Source organism: Natator depressus, chromosome 2 (genome assembly GCF_965152275.1).
Source record: "Natator depressus isolate rNatDep1 chromosome 2, rNatDep2.hap1, whole genome shotgun sequence".
Taxonomy (NCBI): domain Eukaryota; kingdom Metazoa; phylum Chordata; order Testudines; family Cheloniidae; genus Natator; species Natator depressus.
The window spans coordinates 59,297,923-59,318,726 of NC_134235.1; the positions used below are offsets into that span (position 1 = coordinate 59,297,923).

The 20,804-nt window shown below is 40.9% G+C and overlaps 1 long non-coding RNA gene across 1 annotated transcript; it reads right to left on the minus strand.

Moving 5' to 3' along the window:
- Window positions 1–8,266: 8,266 nt before the first annotated feature.
- On the minus strand, window positions 8,267–20,744 carry LOC141981383 (uncharacterized). The gene is made up of 3 exons (XR_012637755.1): window positions 20,590–20,744; window positions 8,677–8,865; window positions 8,267–8,575 (listed from the first exon to the last, which is right to left on the minus strand). It is a non-coding gene; the product is annotated as an uncharacterized LOC141981383 (long non-coding RNA).
- Window positions 20,745–20,804: the final 60 nt, after the last annotated feature.

Consider the following 20,804-nt stretch of genomic DNA (forward strand, 5'->3'; position numbering starts at 1 on the left):
TTTATGCTACTGTGGCTACATCCTGGAATCTGTATGTGAGCAGTCTGAATACATAGCCGGCACCTGGGAGTTTCAAGGGTCAAGGTGGGAAGTAATACTTCTCCCCTCAGATCTGCAGCAACCTTAGAAACTGTTGCACCACATACATAGGAGAGATTAGTCAGTGGATTGGTCCAATCACAGAACCACTGGCCTGCCATTCAGGTCACCAGTGTGACAGTGATAGAGGGGACCACACAAAAAGACAAAACATTTAGTGCTCAGGGAGTGGAGACTTCCTATGTGGGTCCCTGCATCTTGATCCCCTGCACAGTGGAGCATACTGACTTCACTGCCTATCAATCCTTTCATGCCCACAGGGATTTCAGGTGCATTAAAATGCATATAGAATCTTTGGAGAGAGAGTCACTAGCAAAATCCAGGCTATATGTGCTGAATGACGAATGGATAATATGATACTTTATGATGAATCATCAAAAGTTTATAATAAATAGAAGATTTTACCTTGAAGAATAAATTCAGTATCAACTACTTGAAATTAGACTGATGTTCTTTTTGACTCACAGATGTAAGCTTGCTGAACATTTCATCTTACTCAGTAATTACTTACAGCTGTTCCCTTTTTATTTATTATCTTTACTAGCATTCTATCATGTACAAGATAACCTGACTGATAACCAGCTTTGGAAACATTGATCTTACTTTGCTGTGCATGTTTTGCTGAGAATATTTTATCATCCAAGATAACATCAAATATGTCAATGGTAGAATTCTGCTGTTATTAATCTTGTGGTCAACAATGTCCTATACGGTGATTATGTGAAATCTAGAAGTGACAATTTTGTTGACTAACGGAATAACTACACAGATTTTGAAACTGAAAATATTGATTAGCCATGATTTTCAGTGGCATTTCTTCCCAACTCTGCTGACTTATAACTTTCAATAATAATTTTAAAAAAACAGTAGAAACTAATTGATATGTAGGAGACACTCCTAAGTTTCTCAAAGCCATCCTTCTCAGCAAAAGAATCTGCACCAAATGGGAGCCTCTCATAACATCAAACTAAGTCAAATGTTAGACTTTAGAGAGTCCAAATAATCTTGACCAGTATATAGTCTCCAGACAAGTGTTTTTACTGAGCAATATCCATAACACATATTTATCTGTAAAATGCAATGACAGCGAATTAAATATACTGTATCTACATAATGTAGAAAGAGTTTATGAAAAGCACTGAAGCTAATGCTTCAGGTAGAAGGGGAAAGGAATTATATAGAAACATATTTCAAAATAAGTATAAGAGTCATCAGTTTTTGAAATAGAGACCAATGACCACACAAACGGAATGTCACATTTATGCCTTAAAACACCTTCCTAACTGTCAGAACCAGCAGTATGAATCTTAAGGATTCAGATTCTGATTTCAGTCCTACCAGTGTAAATCTGGAATAAATTCACCAAATCCAGATTTACAACCTTTTTGTATTGTCTGAAGAGGAGAGAAACAGCTAGATCAATACTGAAGTAAATGGAGTTATTCTGGATTTGCATCAGTACAGCTAAAATCAAAATCTCGCCAGCAGCCTGTAGGCCAACTGACCATGCCTCAACACATTTTTCTTGTTTACTTTTATATACGCCAGTGATTTGTAATAATTACCTTAGAAATTCCATCGTAATTAAGAGGTCAATAATTAACGGTCAGATTCTGATTTACTTATGTTGAGTAGTACCTTATTCTCTGGGTCCCACTGAAATCAACACTACCAGTTCTGGAATAAAGTACTACTTATCTTGTGTAAGCGTATCTATAACGTTTGTGTGCATTCTCCTTGCCGCTTATATAGCTTTGTCAGAAGACTTTTTCATTTCCAGTTTTATTTTAATCCAACAATCAAATTCTATTATGAAAAACATTTGCCAGCCACATGATTTAATGTTGTTGACTTTTACTACTGAAAGCTAGATGTTACCATGTCCATTTGGTTCTTAAGTGACAGTAAAGCACCAGAATAATACCTCAGACTTGTGGCTCTATCATTACCCAACTGCTGTGGAAAATAGGGCAATGCAACAGAAAGCTAAATAAATACCATCTATACTTTTCAAAATATAAAACCCACCTAACTGTAGTTGCAAATATTATACCAGACTAGAACAAAGAGAGTCACGTGAGTCACTTAATTAAGACAATGCAAATTAGGTGAAGAACTAACATTTAAAATATGTCTAAAGAATCCAAAACTTTTTACCCTTTTTCAAAAAAATCCATCTGGTAAATTAGCACAAATTGCTTATCATCTCTTGGTTTAAAAAATCTTCAAGTCCACTGAAAATTTAGAGCATATGTTATGGTCAATGTATTTATATTAAATGTTCATGTTCATGGAAGACAACAGTGTAAGACCCATGGAGACTCAATTGTTTTCTTCAGATCAGCTATACAAGAAGAAATCAGTGTGCAGCCTTAATCCCAGTCCAGCTGATTATATCCACAGACTTTTATGCCACACTAGCACAGCAAAGTTGTGAATGCTGCCAGCCTATCCTGGCAAAAAGTTAGTCAGCCATGAGAAGAAAAGATCCACAGAGGGTAGCTTGTAAATGAGTTCCCCACCTTCTTGTACTCTGTAGCTGAATGTATATGTTGCTCAAAGACTGCAGCTGAAATTTGAAAGTTTGAACTTCTACATCCTTGGGGCTGGAGCTAACCTCTTTTGCAAATGACCTCAAAAGGACAGATGGATAGATTCTGGGCCTGGCTTAACTACCAGTCTTTTTCTTGTAAATTATTATTTAATTTAAATACTTGCAAATTGGGGAATCTCCCCTAACTCCAGTCACTGGAGAGTAGTGAGATGACACCCCCCATTCCCCATCGCCCCACTGCTGGAAAAAAAAAAGTTCTGGGGGCAGAGGCGCTTCAACTACCTTTTCTTCAGAGAACAGGTGAATATTTGACCTTATGGGTCCCTTGCTAATTACCCTTGATTGGCAGGAACTGAGTGGACAGGCAGGAAAATCTAGCTGTCTTCAGTTTGCAGTTCATTTCAGCTGTCCCCAGGGTGAACGGCTGAGTCAACCACAGAAGAATCTGCCCTTGAATTAAGACATTAGGGAATGCATTCATAATTAATATATTCAAATGGTAATTGAAAAAATCCTGTCATACTCTCAAGCCATGCAGATGATGCATTCATTACACATGACAAAGAAAGTCCTCCCACTGCAACAAAGACATTAGATGCACAGCTTATTTGTCATGTCCATTCTGTGCATATGAGGTTTAGAGATACTATTTCCAGCCTTTTTTTTTTTTTTTGCATTAAAGAAGCTATGGTGCAGAACACACCCATAACAGTAAACTATTCTAACCTATCTCAGGGCTGTTAGGAGTATATACTTTATCTCAGCCAATAGGTAGTCTAGTCTGAAAAGATGTTGTGGGTGTGAATGTGGGTGCTTTTGCCTTCGGTGCAGACTATGGGCCATTCTTTCTGAAATGTCATATTCCTTTGTATACAAGTACTTCTCTTCGTATCACTCAGATTGTTTTTTTTATAGTTTTTTAACAAATAAGTAATTAATCAAACCCTATTATCATTTCTGCACAGAATATCAATTTGTGTCTGAAGAGGTATACAGAGAGACAGTTTGGGCAGGTATAAATTTTAATCAGAATTTTCATATTTCATCAAAATACAGTATACCTGTAAGGTCTAACAAATAGTGCTAATAGTTACGTGTCTATATGACTTGTTTTTTAAAATTTGTCGTAAATTTGACAAAAATTATATCTTCAGGTTGAAAAGTTCCATGATTTGCCATAGTCCAAGTGATTGATTTAGTTACTGATTTTTTTTCTAGTTTCCAAAAATATGGTTTGGCTGGTTTTGAGTTAAAAGGGATAAAAAATAACAAAAGCTGAGTGTAGAATATTTGTCTGTGCTCAACTAACCAAAAATTGCTTAGTTTTAATACATGCAAGTTGGTATATCTTTAGTTTTTATGAGGGATAAGTCACCTAGTTTGAAATAAATTACAGACCTAAGTATTGTCAAAAATGACATACTGTTATTCTCCTGGTTTCAGAGTAACAGCCGTGTTAGTCTGTATTCGCAAAAAGAAAAGGAGTACTTGTGGCACCTTAGAGACTAACCAATTTATTTGAGCATAAGCTTTCGTGAGCTACAGCATGCATCCGATGAAGTGAGCTGTAGCTCACGAAAGCTTATGCTCAAATAAATTGGTTAGTCTCTAAGGTGCCACAAGTACTCCTTTTCTTTTTGTTATTCTCCTGGGAGACAGCCTAAGGGTTAATTCAGTGGAATTCATGCATTGTGGTAGGAGAATTAGAATTATATTTGACCTTGTTTCTCAGAAACTGTCAGAAAAGCATTCTGTGTTTGAACATATCTTATGGGGTGAAATTTGCCATATCATGCTGTTTCTCTCCTCCATTTCTTTTCATCCATTTCAAAAAGGAAAAGAATACTGTCTGACAGTGGCATCTTAAAACTATAATAAATGCTAGCCCTGGGTAACAAATTTAAATTATGAATCTCTTACAAATATGTGAACTTCCCCACATACCTATGCAGATTCACTCACACACAAACGAGATGTCTCTTTGTACAATGTGTACTGTATAATGGCTTTTACATAACAGTGTAACTACAATACTTGGCAAATCATACAGTTGCTGACAGCAGCCAGCATGTTCTCGGTGTCTATCTCCAAAACTATGTAAACCTACGAGACCAACTGGTTTGGACAGACACCTAAAGATCCCCGATGCTACAAGAAAGTATTTTCTTCATCCAGAAAAAAAAAAAGCTCTCCTCAGTTTACTGCAAGATATTCCTGCAGGTCATTTGCAAGGCTGAGCTGCTACTGATATTAATAATGTATTATTATTACCATAGTGCCTAGGAGCCCTAGCCCTGGACCAGCACCCCAGTGTGCGAGGCCCTGTGTGTGTACACACACACACACACACACACACCTCTCTGCTTTAATGATGCCCTTTCTGCTTTGGGTTGATCCTGTGAGGTGTGGAGTGCCCTCAATTCCCAGTGAAATCAAAGTGATCAGAGGGTGCTCATTGTATCACAGGATACCTGGCAACACTGAAAAATTGTGAAGAATGTACTATACATTAGAACTTCATGAAAAAACCTATTCAAAACTATATATATATAACAAGATGTAAATAACTGCTTGAGTTAAAAGAGTGGTTCCTCATAATGTTTAGATATTTTCTATTAAAACCTTGGCTGTATTTTAAGTCTGAATTTATGCCACTTAAAAGTTTGAAAAATTCACACCCACGAATGCCATAGTTAAGCCAACCTAACCCCTGGCGTAGATGTAGCTAGGTGTCAGAAGATGTTTCATTTCTGAAATTGCTTTTTGCTCTTAGTATCCCAGTTTGGAAGTAAACAACGATTATTACCATCCTGCTGTCTGTTTGGTGAATTGGTGGATCCGGTCCTACTCAATTACACTGAATCCACCCCCACAGTTGGTACTAATTGGCACCTTGCTGCTTGTCTTTGAAAAGAGGCCAAGGCTGGATTGTGCCTGAAGAATGAACTACTCTGTCACCCCCTGAGTTGATTCTTCCAGGTCAGTTTTGAGGCACGTTGACAGGATGATAATATAGGGAAGCTGGCTCATGGTGTGCCTTTTTTGAGGACAGAGTTCTTCAAGTCTCCAGGGCTGTCAGGCCACCACCCTATACAAGCACTAAAATTAATGTAAAAATTTAAACAGGGAGGGAGAAAACACTCATTTTTTGCATATCACCAGCGTGTTCTAGATCCTCAGCTGGTGCAAACTGGTGCAGGTCTATTGGCTTCAGTGGAGCTGTGTCCATTTACATCAGCTGAGGAGCCGGCGCAGTCAGTGTAATGTGCGTAAACAGCTGATGAACACAGACCCTCAGACAGAGAAGACACTCAACATAAATTATGTCATCATAATATTGTCACTTAAAGTTGTTGAAATCAACATTTTTTTCTTTTTACTCTGTGTATGTTTATGTAAAATCCTATCTATTACCTGGTATCAAGGTCTCAATCTACACAAGACTGTCCCTACCCTGCTTAGTTGTCTGTTGAAAGATTCACAAAAGTTTGCTATAAGACAGTTTTCTGGGTGTTACTTCTTAACACTTACGGATGTGTGTCTCTTTGAAAATCCTCTTTGGATGGTGACCTGCTGAGAGCTTTTTAAAAAATGTCAGTAAGTAAAATACTTATATGTATATCCTGATATTAAAAACTGAAAGAAAATAAAAGATTACACTCCACAGTGGGAATATGCAGTATGAAAGTGCCAACTAATATGTTTGGGGTTTGTTTTCTCTTTTCAGTCATTATTAAGAAGATTAAGGAACAGGCACAGAGGAAATGCCTAATTAGTGGTGGTGTAAAAGATCTGGATTAAATATGAGTAATATTATGCACTGAATAGAGTGGAATTAATCAGATTATTTTGGCTGTTGGAAAAAAGAACAATTTTAGCAGGAGGTGAAATAACTGAAAACCCAATAGATACAGGGGAAGATGAAAGGGAAACAATAATGAGGGGTAATTAGGTGATAGAAGGGTCAGTCTGCCTACTGAGAGAACAAAAAGGAATTAGTGGCAGAGAAGCCAACTGAAAGATCAAAAGTAAGGAAACAAACTTTGGCAAATAAACAAAGAATAATATTTTTATTTAAAAGGATTGCATGAGGATTTAGAAAACAATCTCTACCCTAAAGAACTTAAAGTAAATGGATATTAATGATTGTAGTTCTAATTTTTGAAGAAGAAAGACTAAAGGAACAAAAAAAATCTAGAAAAGAATCTGTTGTTTAATATGAGGGATCTCACATCTCATGATCAAGGTTTTCATACCTAAAAGTTAACATGTCTTGGAATTGGCCCCATATAGATGATCTTACCTTGAGGTGTCCCGCGATATAATTTATTTTTTAATATATTTAGTGTGAAGGAGGGCTATGGGTGTAGTATCATTCTGTATCACCTAACACCTCACTTGCTGTGTGTCCCACCATACACAAATTTGTATACTTATGCCACCTCCTATTTTGAGACCATGTCCTGAGGCTACATACATGTAGTTTTGAAAGGGCAGAAATTAGTATATATCTTCTATGTGGCAGAGAAGCAAAGCAGTAGGGAATCCATAGAAGATTAGTCTATGCTGCCTGTGCAATACATTTGTTTCATCTGCAGTGCCGTTCCACGGGTAATTTGGAAAAGGATAAACTAATGCACTTCTTCTGTAGAAATGTGGGAGACTTTGGGAGCACTTGTAAGGAAAAACTGCTCTTGGCTTTTTTTGTAGTAAACCTTTCTTGTCATAAATACTGTTCAAAATAGAGGTGTGGTCAGAACAAATCCATATGGGTAAAAACCCACATACAAAAGCAGCAGTGGGCTGCATTTCTCCCAATATTCTGCAGTAGACAACCATGCAATGATTCCTTTTCCCAGCCCCACTGTATTGCAGTGCATTTTCCTGTGTACAAACTTTTACTTGGGCTTTGTTCACTTTTTCAGGATAGGGCTGATACTTGAGATATATAGATTTATTTGCAATGAGGAATACAATAAATATTAGGCAATGCAGTGTGACATTAAGTCCACCCAGCAAATTCCAAATAAAATACAACACTGGAATCTTCAAGATAAGACTTCTCTGGGACCACTTCTAAGGAAGGTCAATTTTTAGGCATGACAACCAGGACTGTGCAAGTCCATTTACACTAAATTTACTGCTCTATTCTCACATCCACTACAGTGTAAAAGTTAAGGCTGAAAAGTTAAAATATGTGAAATGAAATGGAAAACTATTGGCTAGGAATCATCTTACCTGCAATTAGGTGTGAGGGACATTTTTAACAAGTTAGAAGCCAGACTGTTTCTCCAATCTATGATGAAAATTGGCTTTTTCTATTAAAAAGATACTCAATAAATAATATTCTTTAACCACTGAGAAATTCATAGTCAGACAAAAGGGATATTACTTTTTTGATATTTGTTTATTTTGATTTATACAGCCACCAGATAAAAATTAGAGATTTAGGTATTCATTGACGATTCTTAAACACACAACCAAAAATTAGACCAATCCTGTAACAGGCCACCAACTAGTATTCAGCATATCCATGGCAACCAGCAATAACCCAACAATAAAGCATGTACTTGAGATCTTTAGGACGGCCTACCTGAACCTTCCCATTCCTTCCCATCCGGGTAAAACAAACTGTCCTTATATCGCATCGTGAAGGTCAATCAACTTTTGTTATTATGAAGAGATGGGGGTGTTGTGGTTACAGGTCTAGCTGAACCTCTGTCCCCTTTCTGGTTTTAGGCCTCATGCCTTTACCTCTCCCATGGTGCAATTTCAGAGTTCTCATCTTAGACCAGGACGTGTGTATCAAGTGTATCCTGTGTATCAAGTTTTTTCTACCCATCAGGTCCCACTGATCTTAGGCACTTGTAGTTCTTCCCTTCAGGCATCTGTGACCAGTGGTGTGTATAATGACCAAATAGCCTTATTAAAACAAAAGCATTGTTTACTCTAGCAGTAAGAACAAAGTGTTAGAGAAAAAAAAGCATTTTAAAACAAACAGTCGACACACATGTTCATCTTACCTAATGTCTTGCCATCCCCTGACACTGGGCAGGCCTAGCCTCTTCAGACACTCCCAGTAGGGTCCTGAGACACAGTCTTCCCTCTCTTCTTTAGAAATCTCACATTGGTACCTTCTTTGCGTTTTGTCAAATCTGCTGTGAAAGTGTTCTTAAAACGAACAACATGTGCTGGGTCATCATCCAAGACTGCTATAACATGAAACATAGGGTAAAACAGAGCAGGAGACATACAATTCTCTCCCAAGGAGTTTAGTCACAAATTTAATTAACGCGTTATTTTTTAACAAGCGTCATCAGCATGGAAGCATGTCCTCTGGGGCCAGGGATGAGGGGGTTCAGGTGCAGGAGGCAGCTCCGGGCTGGGGCAAGAGTGCAACGGGAGGGGGTGCAGGCTCCCCGAGGGAGTTTGGGTGCAGAAGAGGGCTCAGGGCTGGGGCAGGGTGTTGGGGCATGGGAGGTGGGGCAGGGTGCAAGCTCTGTGTGGCACTGATCTCAGGCAGCTGCCAGGAAGCAGCGACCTGTCCCTCCAGCTCCTAAGCGGAGGCATGGCCAGGCAGCTCTGTGTGCTGCCCCTGCTTGCAGGCACTGCCCCCTCAGCTCCCATTGGCCGCGGTTTCTGGCCAATGGGAGCTGCAGCAAAGCTGGCTCTCGGAGCAGGGGCAGTGCACGGAGCCCCAGTGGCCGCCCCTATGCCTAGGAACAGGAGGAAAAGGTCGCTGCTTCCGGGAACTGCGTGAAGCCAGGTAGGGAGCCTGCCAACCCCACATTAACCAGACTTTTAACGGCCCAGTCAGCACTGCTAGCCCGTTTTAAAAATAAGCCCTTTTGGTCTCAAAATCCTGCCCAGCACAACACTGAACTCTGTGCTCAGGGTAATGCCAAGCACCCCATCACACAACTCATAGAAGGGGCACATTTTCAGACTTACTGTTGACATCTTTTGCCGCGTGGTATGCAGTCTTCAGATTTTTAATTATTTCTCTGCACTGAATTGCCATCTGCTTAATTCCCCGCCCCCCTTTGCCAGCCTCTCTCTTAGAGGTGATGATTTTGGGTATATCGCCCCAAACCATGGACCTTAACTTCACTTCAGAGGACCAGCAGAACCTTAGTATGAGCCCCTGGCCATCTAGCAGCACACTGAGATAAGGATCTACCAGATAGCATCTTTGTTCAAATTTTATTCAACTGCTGTGCAGAATTGGCAGAGGTCACATGACATGTGGGCTTTAAACACCATCCAGGTGTGTGTGTGTGTGTGTATATATATATACACACACACACACACACATATACATATATATATATACTGGTAGGTGACTTCCGGTGCAGTGAGTATGTAGAAGGGCAGGAAAATACAGCCCTCTGAGAATTGTGGGAAGGTCCTGGAGTACTATCAGAACCCAAGTTTTGTAATCTCAGTTTCAGCCTGAGCCCAAATTGCAAAGTAGGCAGGTTAGAGCCTGTGTTAAAGTGAAACCCAGGGTGTAACCTATACCCTCTCCCCAGCTCCCAGCACTGTACCTCAGGATACCATCTTGCACTGCTCAAGATGGGCAGTGCAGATTTATTAATTGGTTCACCACTTCATCAATGGAAAGTGAATATACACCAGCCTTTGCAAAACCTGAGCAGATTTGCTACACACTTCATACCAACTCACTGGTAAAGATAAACAGTAAAACAAATTTATTGACTATAAAACATAGATTTTAAGTTATATTAAGTGATAGGCAAAAAGTCAGAGTTAGTTACCAACAGAAATCAAATATAAGCACGCAGTCTAAACTCTCAGCCCTATTAGACTAGGCAACAACCAGACTAAGCAGTTTTTCTCACCCCACTGGATATTGCAGTTCACACTGATTCCCCCCTTGAAATCTGGGCCAGTCCCTTCAGTTGGAGCCTTCAGAGTGTCTTTGTTGCTTGGAGCATAGGTGGGTGAAGGAGAAAGGCCCAGCATGTGGCCACTGTGTTCTGTTTTATAACCTCAATCCCATGTGTTTGGGAAGCACCAATCCAGGCATGTCTGGGGGCATTGCTGAGTCTCCAAGCAAGGTTGAGCAATTCCCCTGGTGTGGCCTCATCCAGGTGCGTCATGGAATTATAGCTCTCTTGCTGGACAATTGTTGCTGATGGTTGTTTGAAACCCCACGCAGGTTTTGGTTTTTTTTGCTTGCTGTTGCCTCTGGGAAGCTAACATCTGGCTGATTCCCCAACTTACAGCATGTTTTAGTGACAACCATACAACACAATTTTCATAACTTCATATGCATTAATGAGATACAAATATGGATAGAGAAATGACTTTCAGCAGATTATAACCTTTCCCTGATACCTTACAAGGCATGCTTTATATGTAAGATCACGATTATATAAAAATGAGGAATATGATGGTTCCAGGACGCCTCCCCAAGATATAGAATGTCACACTTTTGTTTATCATTTTACAGTGCAAATATTTGTAATAAAAATAATATAAAGTGAGCACTGTACACTTTGTATTCTGTGTTGTAATTGAAATCAATATATTTGAAAATGTAGAAAAACATCCAAAATATTTAATAAATTTCAATTGGTATTCTATTGTTTAACAGTGCAATTAAAACTGCGATTAATCGTGATTTATTTTTTTGAGTTAATCGCGTGAGTTAACTGTGATTAATCAACAGCCCTAATAATGATTTTGAATTACTAAAGATTATGTTGGCAAGCACACTAGTCACATGACCACACACTCCCCCAGTGTTGCTAAACAAAAGTGTCCCCCACCACTCAATTCTTTCTGTCCCCTATATCTCAGGTATCTTGGTGGCGTACGTGGAGACACGTTGCAGGCTTGTAAAGAGATGCTATCAATATCACAGTTTATTATATTGGGAATTGGCAGTGCAGGTCTTGATGATCCAGGTAGATGAAAGTCCTTTTGCAGATGCAATGTCGTGAAAATTAAACCATAACTACCTATAATACAGGGTACTCTCAAGTTCCTCTTTTGGCTGCGGTCAGGAGACTGATCCAGGCAAGCAGATCCTCCCTAGGGATCACTGGAGAGGGACTAACCATCCGCTCCCTTCCGGAACTGTGCTGACGGTCTTTAAAGCTGGGAACCCACAGGTCAGGCATCTGGATCCAAAATCCCAGATCCGTTGTGCGGCTGCAGGGCGAACAGGCTTCAGACAGTGGCAGTAGAGATGAGCTGTCTCCTTTTGCTGGCAAGCTGGTGGCAAGGGGAGCAGATTGTCCCCTCCTGAGTTTTCCTTCATGCTGAGGTTACAGATAAGCCAGTTGCTGAGCCTGGAAGTGCTGTGCTGGCAGGCTGTAAACCTTCTCTCCCTGCCACCACCTGCAGGTCTCTGCCTCATGGAGGGAAAACAGGCACAAGGGACTGACTGAGGAAAGGTATAGCCTGACCTTGTGCCACCTAGAAGGACTGCCTTGCCAAAACCCATGTCTCCAAGGCTAAAAAGAACTGAGCCTGCTGAGGCAAACAAGGTACTTTGCCACAATATTAACTAGGATACTAGAATGAATCACTACAGTCAGTCCTTTAATATATTTTTCTAGGCAAGAATAAAAGTGGCTCCCCTGCAACTTTCTCTTCTGTTATTCATATTTGAACCCTTTCATTTCATCCATGAAGCCCACAGTTTATAATGTATGTGTTGAAGTAACAGTTATTGCATTTTTGACAGGAAATAACCAGCTGCATTTACTGAAGGAAACAATCAGGAAGATTCAAAGATCACCTCGTGGCAGTTAAAAATGGTTATTGCTTCCCACCTTAATTCACATGACTTTTATGATCTCTCTGTCTGAGCCTTTCAACACAGATATTAAAATATCTAGAAGGGAAGAACAGCTGAAACTATCCTCGTTATTAATCTGATTTACTGTATTTCCAGGTTAAAAAGAGATTTTTTTTCCTGCTAAATTCCTATTTAGCATTTTCCAGTTCTCTATATTTTCAGCTTTTCTTTTGTTATTATGAGCTTCTTAAATGTGACCTGCAAATACTTTGAAAAAATGCATCAGTTTTAGATTGATGTGCTGAATTAACCACATATCAAACAGAAGAGAATCATTCAGCACATAAAAATTAAGTTAAATTTTATAGGTTTTTTCTTCTCTTTCAGCTGAAAATATCCCGACTATTCAGTTCCCAGTCTGTGAAACACTCCGGCATGCATTATGCTGGTCATATCACACCAGCTACAGAACCGTACGGGAGCCTGGTGTTAGCATATTGGGGAAAAGGTGCTAGCATTTTGGGGGTAAAGCAAGTACCTTTTTCCCAAATAAATAAAATATTGATTTTTTTCATTAAAAATAAAATATTCTTACTTTATAACTCATATAAGGATATTAAAAACTCGGTGCAGTCATACACCATTTTAAACCTGCTTTACAAAGGTGTTTTGAGAATTAACTAGTTAATGGGCCAGATTCATCCCTTCAGGGAACAGCAGGATGTTATCTAGGGGAAGATGCAAAAGAGGGGCATTCATCCCCAAAGAAGGTGGCAGCACTACAATTACTGTCTTCTCTCAGGGGCTCCAGGAGTCTATCAGCTGGGGTTTCCTAAGAGATGCAGTGCATCTCCTACTCCTGGGGGAATTCTATTCTACTGCACGCATGCAGAATTCATGTCCCCTGCAGACTTTGTTTCTCCGCAGAAAATACATTCTGCCAGAGAGGCACTTCAGTTACGCCTGTCGCACCAGAACAAATTGCAGCAGGCTCACCATAGCAGAGAGCAGCCGGCTGCATTCCTTACAGCACCCTGCCAGTGGGACCAGGTTAGGAGGAACAGGATACGGGGAGGAACAGACAGGGCAGGGCAAATGGGGCTGCTGGGGGGATCACATAGACAGGGATTTAGAAGGGTTAGAGGGGTGGGACAGACTGGGGCAGGGGCTGAATGGGAGTGGGAGTGCAGGGCCACATGGGGATGAGGGGTGGCTGATGGGGGTGGAAAGACACATAGGGACGGGAAGGTGGTGCAGGGCCACATGGGTATGGGGGTGGGGTGGCTGAGTGGATCTGCAGGGAAACAAGGGATGGGGCAGATGTGCCTAACTCCCCAACTCCCTAACAATTCTTCCACTCCAAAAAAAGTCCATACTTCTACCCACACCCAACAACCCTCCAGGTTCACTCCCAGGGTCCTTCCCAGCAATTTCTTCCCACTCCCTCAGCTACTACCTCTGTCTCCCAAGCCTTTGCACTGCTTCTGAGGTGTGCAGGAAATACGTTTCTGTATTACAGTTTAAATGAATTACTCAAAGTTTTGTGTTAATATGCCTAATAAGGAATCTATTTGTCAAAAAACATTTCCTGAATTTTTTGTTGTTGCCTGTATTGTTACAGACATACTTGCTGACAGGTATTTTGAAGTAAATTACCAAAATAACTGAAACTAGTGTGATTATATTGTGTTCTTTTGACAAAAAAAATGCAGAATTTTAAAATATTGTGCACAGAATTTTAAATTTTTTTGGCGCAGAATTTCCCTAGGAGTATATTATTCATTTGAACCGTGCATGTAAGTACAGTGTAATTACTAATGAGTCCTACTAGCAGGTGGATTCAATTAGCTCTAATCAGGATACTAGAGGGGCTGAATCTTTTCGTAGATGGTCTGAGATAGGGAAAATTCTACAAATTGCCAAGCTTGTGGAAAAAGTTTATGTTGAAGTTTATATTGAGTTGTTATTATTTGAGTTACCAATAAAGCCAAACCCAAGACAGGGGGTAAGTTTTCAGTGTGCATATACTCTGTTCAGAGAAAAGTGGGAACTTTACTTACTGACATCTTTGTTTTTCTTCTACTCTCTTTCAAAACACTTTTTATGAACCCAGATCCATACTCTCTATGGTTGGCCAGAGGGAAGCCAAAAATTGGAGGAAACCTGTCAATCAAAAATTCAGTTGAAGAAGTTAAAAACTTCATATGCTAAGGTCACCACACTGTGGCCCTGGCCCTATCTTGTGCTGGGGACACCAAAAGGTTATACCTACTTTACACTTCTCAGATCAATAAGTTGAATAAAAGGGAAATATATTGCAGCTTTATTTTCCCCTTATTATTTAAAGTACTGTTAACTGTAATTAATTTAAAAGTATTAAAAAACCCAAAAAAACTCTTTTGGGGGGGGAGGGAGAGGCCCAGTTTACAAAGACTTTTAGTGTTTTTCTTTTGACTAGCATGTTGATCTATAACACCAACTGGGTGATGCACTGGAAATCAATTAATTGAGCTGAAGTTGCTCTAACCTGAAGACAGAAACTAGAGATTCAAAATATAACAAACAACAAAAAAAGTGTATTGGATTTACATTAAAGTTGGAATGAAACAGCTGGAATACAATATACGGGGTTTTTGGGTTTTTTGGCTGTCTTTTTCCCCCTAGTCTCAGCAACAACTCTAGAGGCCAAATTTTCAAAAACTGGCCAGTTAAATTACACCTGTGACATTTGCAAACACATCCTTTGTGTATGGAAATACACATTTATACATACAAAGTGGATAACTGCATGCACACGTGCCATTTGCATTCAGTTACCTTTTTTTCTTTTTAGTCTATAATGGAAACCATCTATCTTGAAAGATGACGGTGTAAGCATCAAAGCAGTTCAGTGACTATGTGTCATGCTGCAGCATTGCAAGTGACTAAAAAGTCCAATTCACAACCAAAAGCAGTCCTTGCCAAAATTGCCAGAGACACCACAGGCATAAGGCAGAGGGCCCGAGGATAAAGCCAGTGCACTATGAATACATCAGGTCTGCTGCAATGTTCTCTTCACTCTCTCTGCTTTCTGCTTTTTCAACCACCTCTCTTAAGCCTCTTTGACTCCTGGGTACAGCACAGTGCTCAAGTATAACCTGTTGGTAGTTGCATCTTCCCAGCCTGCAATGTCAATGTTGAAAGTTTTCGAGTCCCTCTTCCAAACATCATTGAACCTGAGCCTAGGTCGATTCAATGACAAGTTCTCTGTACAAGTTCTCTGTCCGTCATCCATCAGACACGGATGACCAAATGAATGGAGACATCTGTGTTTGAGAATAGTGATTAGACTTGGCAATTTTGCTTTCTCAAGCACTTCAGTCTCAGGAACTTTGGTTTCTCACTTGATATTTAGAATACAGGGAAGACAGAAGATGTGGAAGGTGTTTAGCCTTTTCTTGTGCCTGCTGTAGATAATCCAGGTCTTGCCACCACACAGCAGCATGCTCAAAATGCATGTCTGGTAAACTTGTATCTTTGTTTTTCAATGTTGTCCCACAGTGGCTGCCTTTCCAATGTGAGAATTAAGCTTGTCATCTAGAGATAAATTATCTCATACAGATAATCCCAGATTGCAGAACTTGTGCACAGCTTCTAGAGTGGTACTAGCTATTAAAACTTCTAGTGCAGTCAACACATCCTGTTGCATAATCATTGACTTTTTTAGACTGATGGTTAGTCCACATTCATCACAAGCTACCGCAAAGCTATTGTAACGTTGCTGGAGCCCTTCTTTACTGTGTGCAACAAGCACTGCATCTGTCAGTTCAGGTATGTAAAGCCTACTATTGGTACCATATAACTTAGTATAACTTGCCACGGCTTGAGTGCTCAGCAACTAAACTGGGGTGGCATACCCCTCACCAAATGGTGGGGGTATGCCAGATACCCATTGGAATGAAAAACAATGTCCACAAGGGAGTAATTCCATCTGGCACTGCTGCCTTGCAGCTGGTTCTTGATTGAACAAAGGCTAGGAGAGAAAACCCTGAACCAAATCTGCTGTGGAGAAAATGTCAGGTGGTTTGCACTGCCACTCAGCTCTGCCCTCCGGCATCTCCTGCAGCTGTGTTGGCTTCCAGATGTTTTGGTCTCCAAGCCTTTGGGCACAGTCAGTACTGTCAAGAGCGGGGCTTTGGTCCTAAGGCAAGTCTCTGCCTCCTTATTTTTTTATGCCTAGGCGTGTATGCCAAAGGTTCAGGTACAATGGTTGCCCTCTTCAAACTTGCTTGTTGGAATGTGAGGACAATGTGTACTAGTATGTCAAACGACCTAGAGGAGGTCAACGATCCTAAACAGACCACCATCATTGACAGAGGGCTGGAGAAACTTGATATCGACACAACCACTCTCTCTAAAACCAGACTAGGTGGCACAGGCTCTCTACACAAGATGTCAGGTTTCAGAGTAGCAGCCGTGTTAGTCTGTATTCGCAAAAAGAAAAGGAGTACTTGTGGCACCTTAGAGACTAACCAATTTATTTGAGCATAAGCTTTCGTGAGCTACAGCTCACTTCATCGGATGCATAAAGTGGAAAGTACAGTGAGGAAATTTTATATATACACACAGACCATGAAAAAATATACATTGTAAGGAGAGTGATCACTTAAGATGAGCTATTACCAGCAGGAGACTGGGGTGGGGGGAGAGAAAACCTTTTGAAGTGATAATCAAGGTGGGCCATTTCCAGCACATTTCCAGGAGTTAACAAGAACGTCTGAGGAACAGTGTGTGTGTGTGTGTGTGTGTGTGTGTGGGGAATAAACAAGGGGAAATAGTTTCACTTAGTATAATGACTCAACCACTCCCAGTCTCTAGTCAAGCCTAAGTTAATTGTATCCAATTTGCAAATTAAGGATAGTCACTTTGAGATCAGAAATTGACTGTCCAGCGAGATTGAAGTGTTCTCCAACTGGTTTATGAATGTTATAATTCTTGACATCTGATTTGTGTCCATTTATTCTTTTATGTAGAGACTGTCCAGTTTGACCGATGTACATGGCAGAGGGGCATTGCTGGCACATGATGGCATATATCACATTGGTAGACGTGCAGGTGAATGAGCCTCTGAGAGTAGGCTGATATGATTAGGCCCTATGATGGTGTCCCCTGAATAGATATGTGGGCACAGTTGGCATCCTATCTTGCAAGGATAGGTTCCTGGGTTAGTGGTTCTGTTGTGTGGTGTGTGGTTGCTGGTGAGTATTTGCTTCAGGTTGGGGGGCTGTCTGTAGGCAAGGACTGGCCTGTCTTCCAAGATTTGTGAGAGTGATGGGTCGTCCTTCAGGATAGGTTGTAGATCCTTGATAATGCGTTGGAGAGGTTTTAGTTGGGGGCTGAAGGTGACGGCTAGTGGCGTTCTGTTATTTTCTTTGTTGCGCCTGTCCTGTAGTAGGTGACTTCTGGGTACTCTTCTGGCTCTGTCAATCTGTTTCTTCTCTTCAGCAGGTGGGTATTGTAGTTGTAAGAATGCTTGATAGAGATATTGTAGGTGTTTGTCTTTGTTTGAGGGGTTGGAGCAAATGCGGTTGTATCGTAGAGCTTGGCTGTAGACAATGGATCATGTGGTGTGGTCAGGGTGAAAGCTGGAGGCATGTAGGTAGGAATAGTGGTCAGTAGGTTTCCGGTATAGGGTGGTGTTTATGTGACCATCGCTTATTAGCACTGTAGTGTGTTACATCTTCTTGTTCCATGGAAAAAGCAAACAAGAATGCCACAAACTCATGGTGGTTTGGGGTTTTTACGACCCTTGGTTGAATGTCTCATTGCAACATCAGAAAGTATCATACCACTAAGACTATATACCACAGGTGGCTTTGCCAACACCATCAGTACACATGACCCAACACTTTCCTCCATTTCTGAAGAGAAGAACTTGTTCTATCAGCAAGTCAACAGCGTCATCAGTAAGATACCACTGGACGAGCGACTCTATCTACTGGAAGTCTTAAACACAAGAGTTGGCTCAGATCACGAGAAATGGCCACTATGCATTGGCCACAATGGAGTGGGAAAAATGAACAACAATGGGCAAAGACTACTGGAGCTCTGCACTCACCGAAGACTGTGCATTACTAACATCTACTTCCAAGGAAGTCACCACTGGAAGGTCTCGTGGAGACACCCCAGATCTGGACAGTGGCACCAACTGGATTTAATTGTCGCATGTAGAAAACAACTACTGAATGTTCTCCATACTCACAGTTTTCATAGCGCAGACTGTGACATAGACCATGTGCTTGTATGGTGCAAAATAAGGCTTTCACTACAGAAATGTCATTGTACCAAACAAAGCTGTCGTTCACACATTAACATCAACAATACAAAAGACCAAGGAAGGAGTCTCAGAGTATAGTAATTTCAAGAAAATAATATATAGCCTGTTTCTGCCAAATGGACTGAACAAATCAATAGAAAACTCTCTTTTCTAAATACCACTTTGTATGCCATCCATTTATGGCTTTGCTAAGGAGATTTGTGCTAAGGCGATTTCTGCAAAACAAACAGTAAGGCATCTGCAGGACTTCTTAGTCTTGCCAGTTGGTCACCATTGTTAGGTTTGAAAAGCCAAAGCCACTTTGACATCTACAGTGTATGAAACCGTGACTGGCATGAAATATCCATATTGGTTTAGTATGAGAAAGGCTTTCAGCAAACAGGGAGTCAGAAAAGAGTGTAATTAACAAACGCCACAAAATACTTTTATGGGGCGCTGTGCTGCTGGAGTTACAATCCTTTGGGTGAGACGTAAACCCAGTCTTAACTACATGAGGTCATTAAAGATCCCATGATGCTTTCTGGAACAGTAAGAGTGTTAACCATATTAATTATCTTGCTCAGTCTTCAATATATTAAATCACATTTCACTTGCCTATATTTCTCTTGCACCTTCAATTAGATACAGTATTTTCATTTGTTTCCTGCCCTGGACTGTAATGTAATGTGTCTGTATGCTATTGAAACAGCTGCTATGGTCTGTCCCAAAATCAGATAGATTTCAGTTGTGAGTGACATCTCTATGTACCTTCTACTTGCCCCAGGGGACTGTTATTGGGCTTATACCAGGTCTACACTACAAACTGGTGCTGGGATAGCCACGGCAATTGTAGGTTTGATTTGTGACTGATGTAGCTGTGCCAGCAAAAGCCCCTAGTATAGACATAGTTGTACAGTATATACAGTTATAAAGCAAAGTTATAAAGCAAAGTGTGCTTTTGCCAGTATATCTTATTTTGCTCGGGGGGGGGGGGGCAAGAATAAACTATGCCAGCAAAAGTGCAGTTTTGTTGGTACCGTATAAGCTGCATCCACACTACGAGCACTTTGCTCGTATTATATACCGGAATACTAATGCCAGCAAAATTCTCCTAGTGTAGACCTGGACTTAGTTGGAGTCAAATCCTACATTAGATACATTTGTACTAATTCTGAGTGCAAAATTTGGGCCTTACTGTTATTTATTGTTACTTAGCATTTGTTGAGAGTTGACCTTATGCTTGGTTCTCTACAGAATATGAAGAAAATACCATCCCTATCCCAGAGGAATAAGATCTAAGAAGATAAACACAGACAACAATTAAAACACAAAAACACCATTTAATCATGTAGTGGAGGTGTAAAAAAATTACAGCAACGCTTTTTAGCTTAGGCTTTGTTTTTCATATCTCACTGCACACTAAAGAGAGGAGACGTGCTAACATTGATGGCCCTTGTGAAATAACTGATTTAAAATGGGACTTTAAGGGGGTAGAGTACTCTTGGCACCGATGGCAAAGAGGAGGAAACTGTTCAGAAAGATTGAATCTTTGTAAAATGCTTTGAGGTCTTTGGAAAAAAAAACACTTTAGAAGTGCACAGTAATATCATTAATAAGAAAAACTCCTGGTGGTCCTCCTCAGTATCATGAACAATTTGCAAATATACAAACACGGTTCCTACCCCTGCTCTTGTGAGTTACATCTCAGATCAAAGTGAAGGGCTGAGAGGCTGGGACAGCATGAACGCAGAAGATTAGACTATCGCATTGACATAAATCCCTCTATCGTTAGAGGGCCTGCCCGAGAGAGTCCCAGCTTCCTCCTGCTGGGCAGAGCAGGGCAAGCAGGTCTGCCCAAAAGAGTCTTACCCCCTAAGCAGCGCGAGACCCGGGGCAGTCTCCCTGAAGGGATCTCTTGCGGCAGCCAGGGTGAAACTTTGCGGCGAGCAGCTCTGCCTGAGGGAGGGTTGTGGCTCCGGGGCAGAGGAGCCTGAGGGAGTCTCTCCCCCAGCGACGGGCAGCGCTGCCTCAGGCAGACTGGCTCGCTCGCTGGCCGCCCGGAGGGGGGCGGTGCTGCCGCTCCC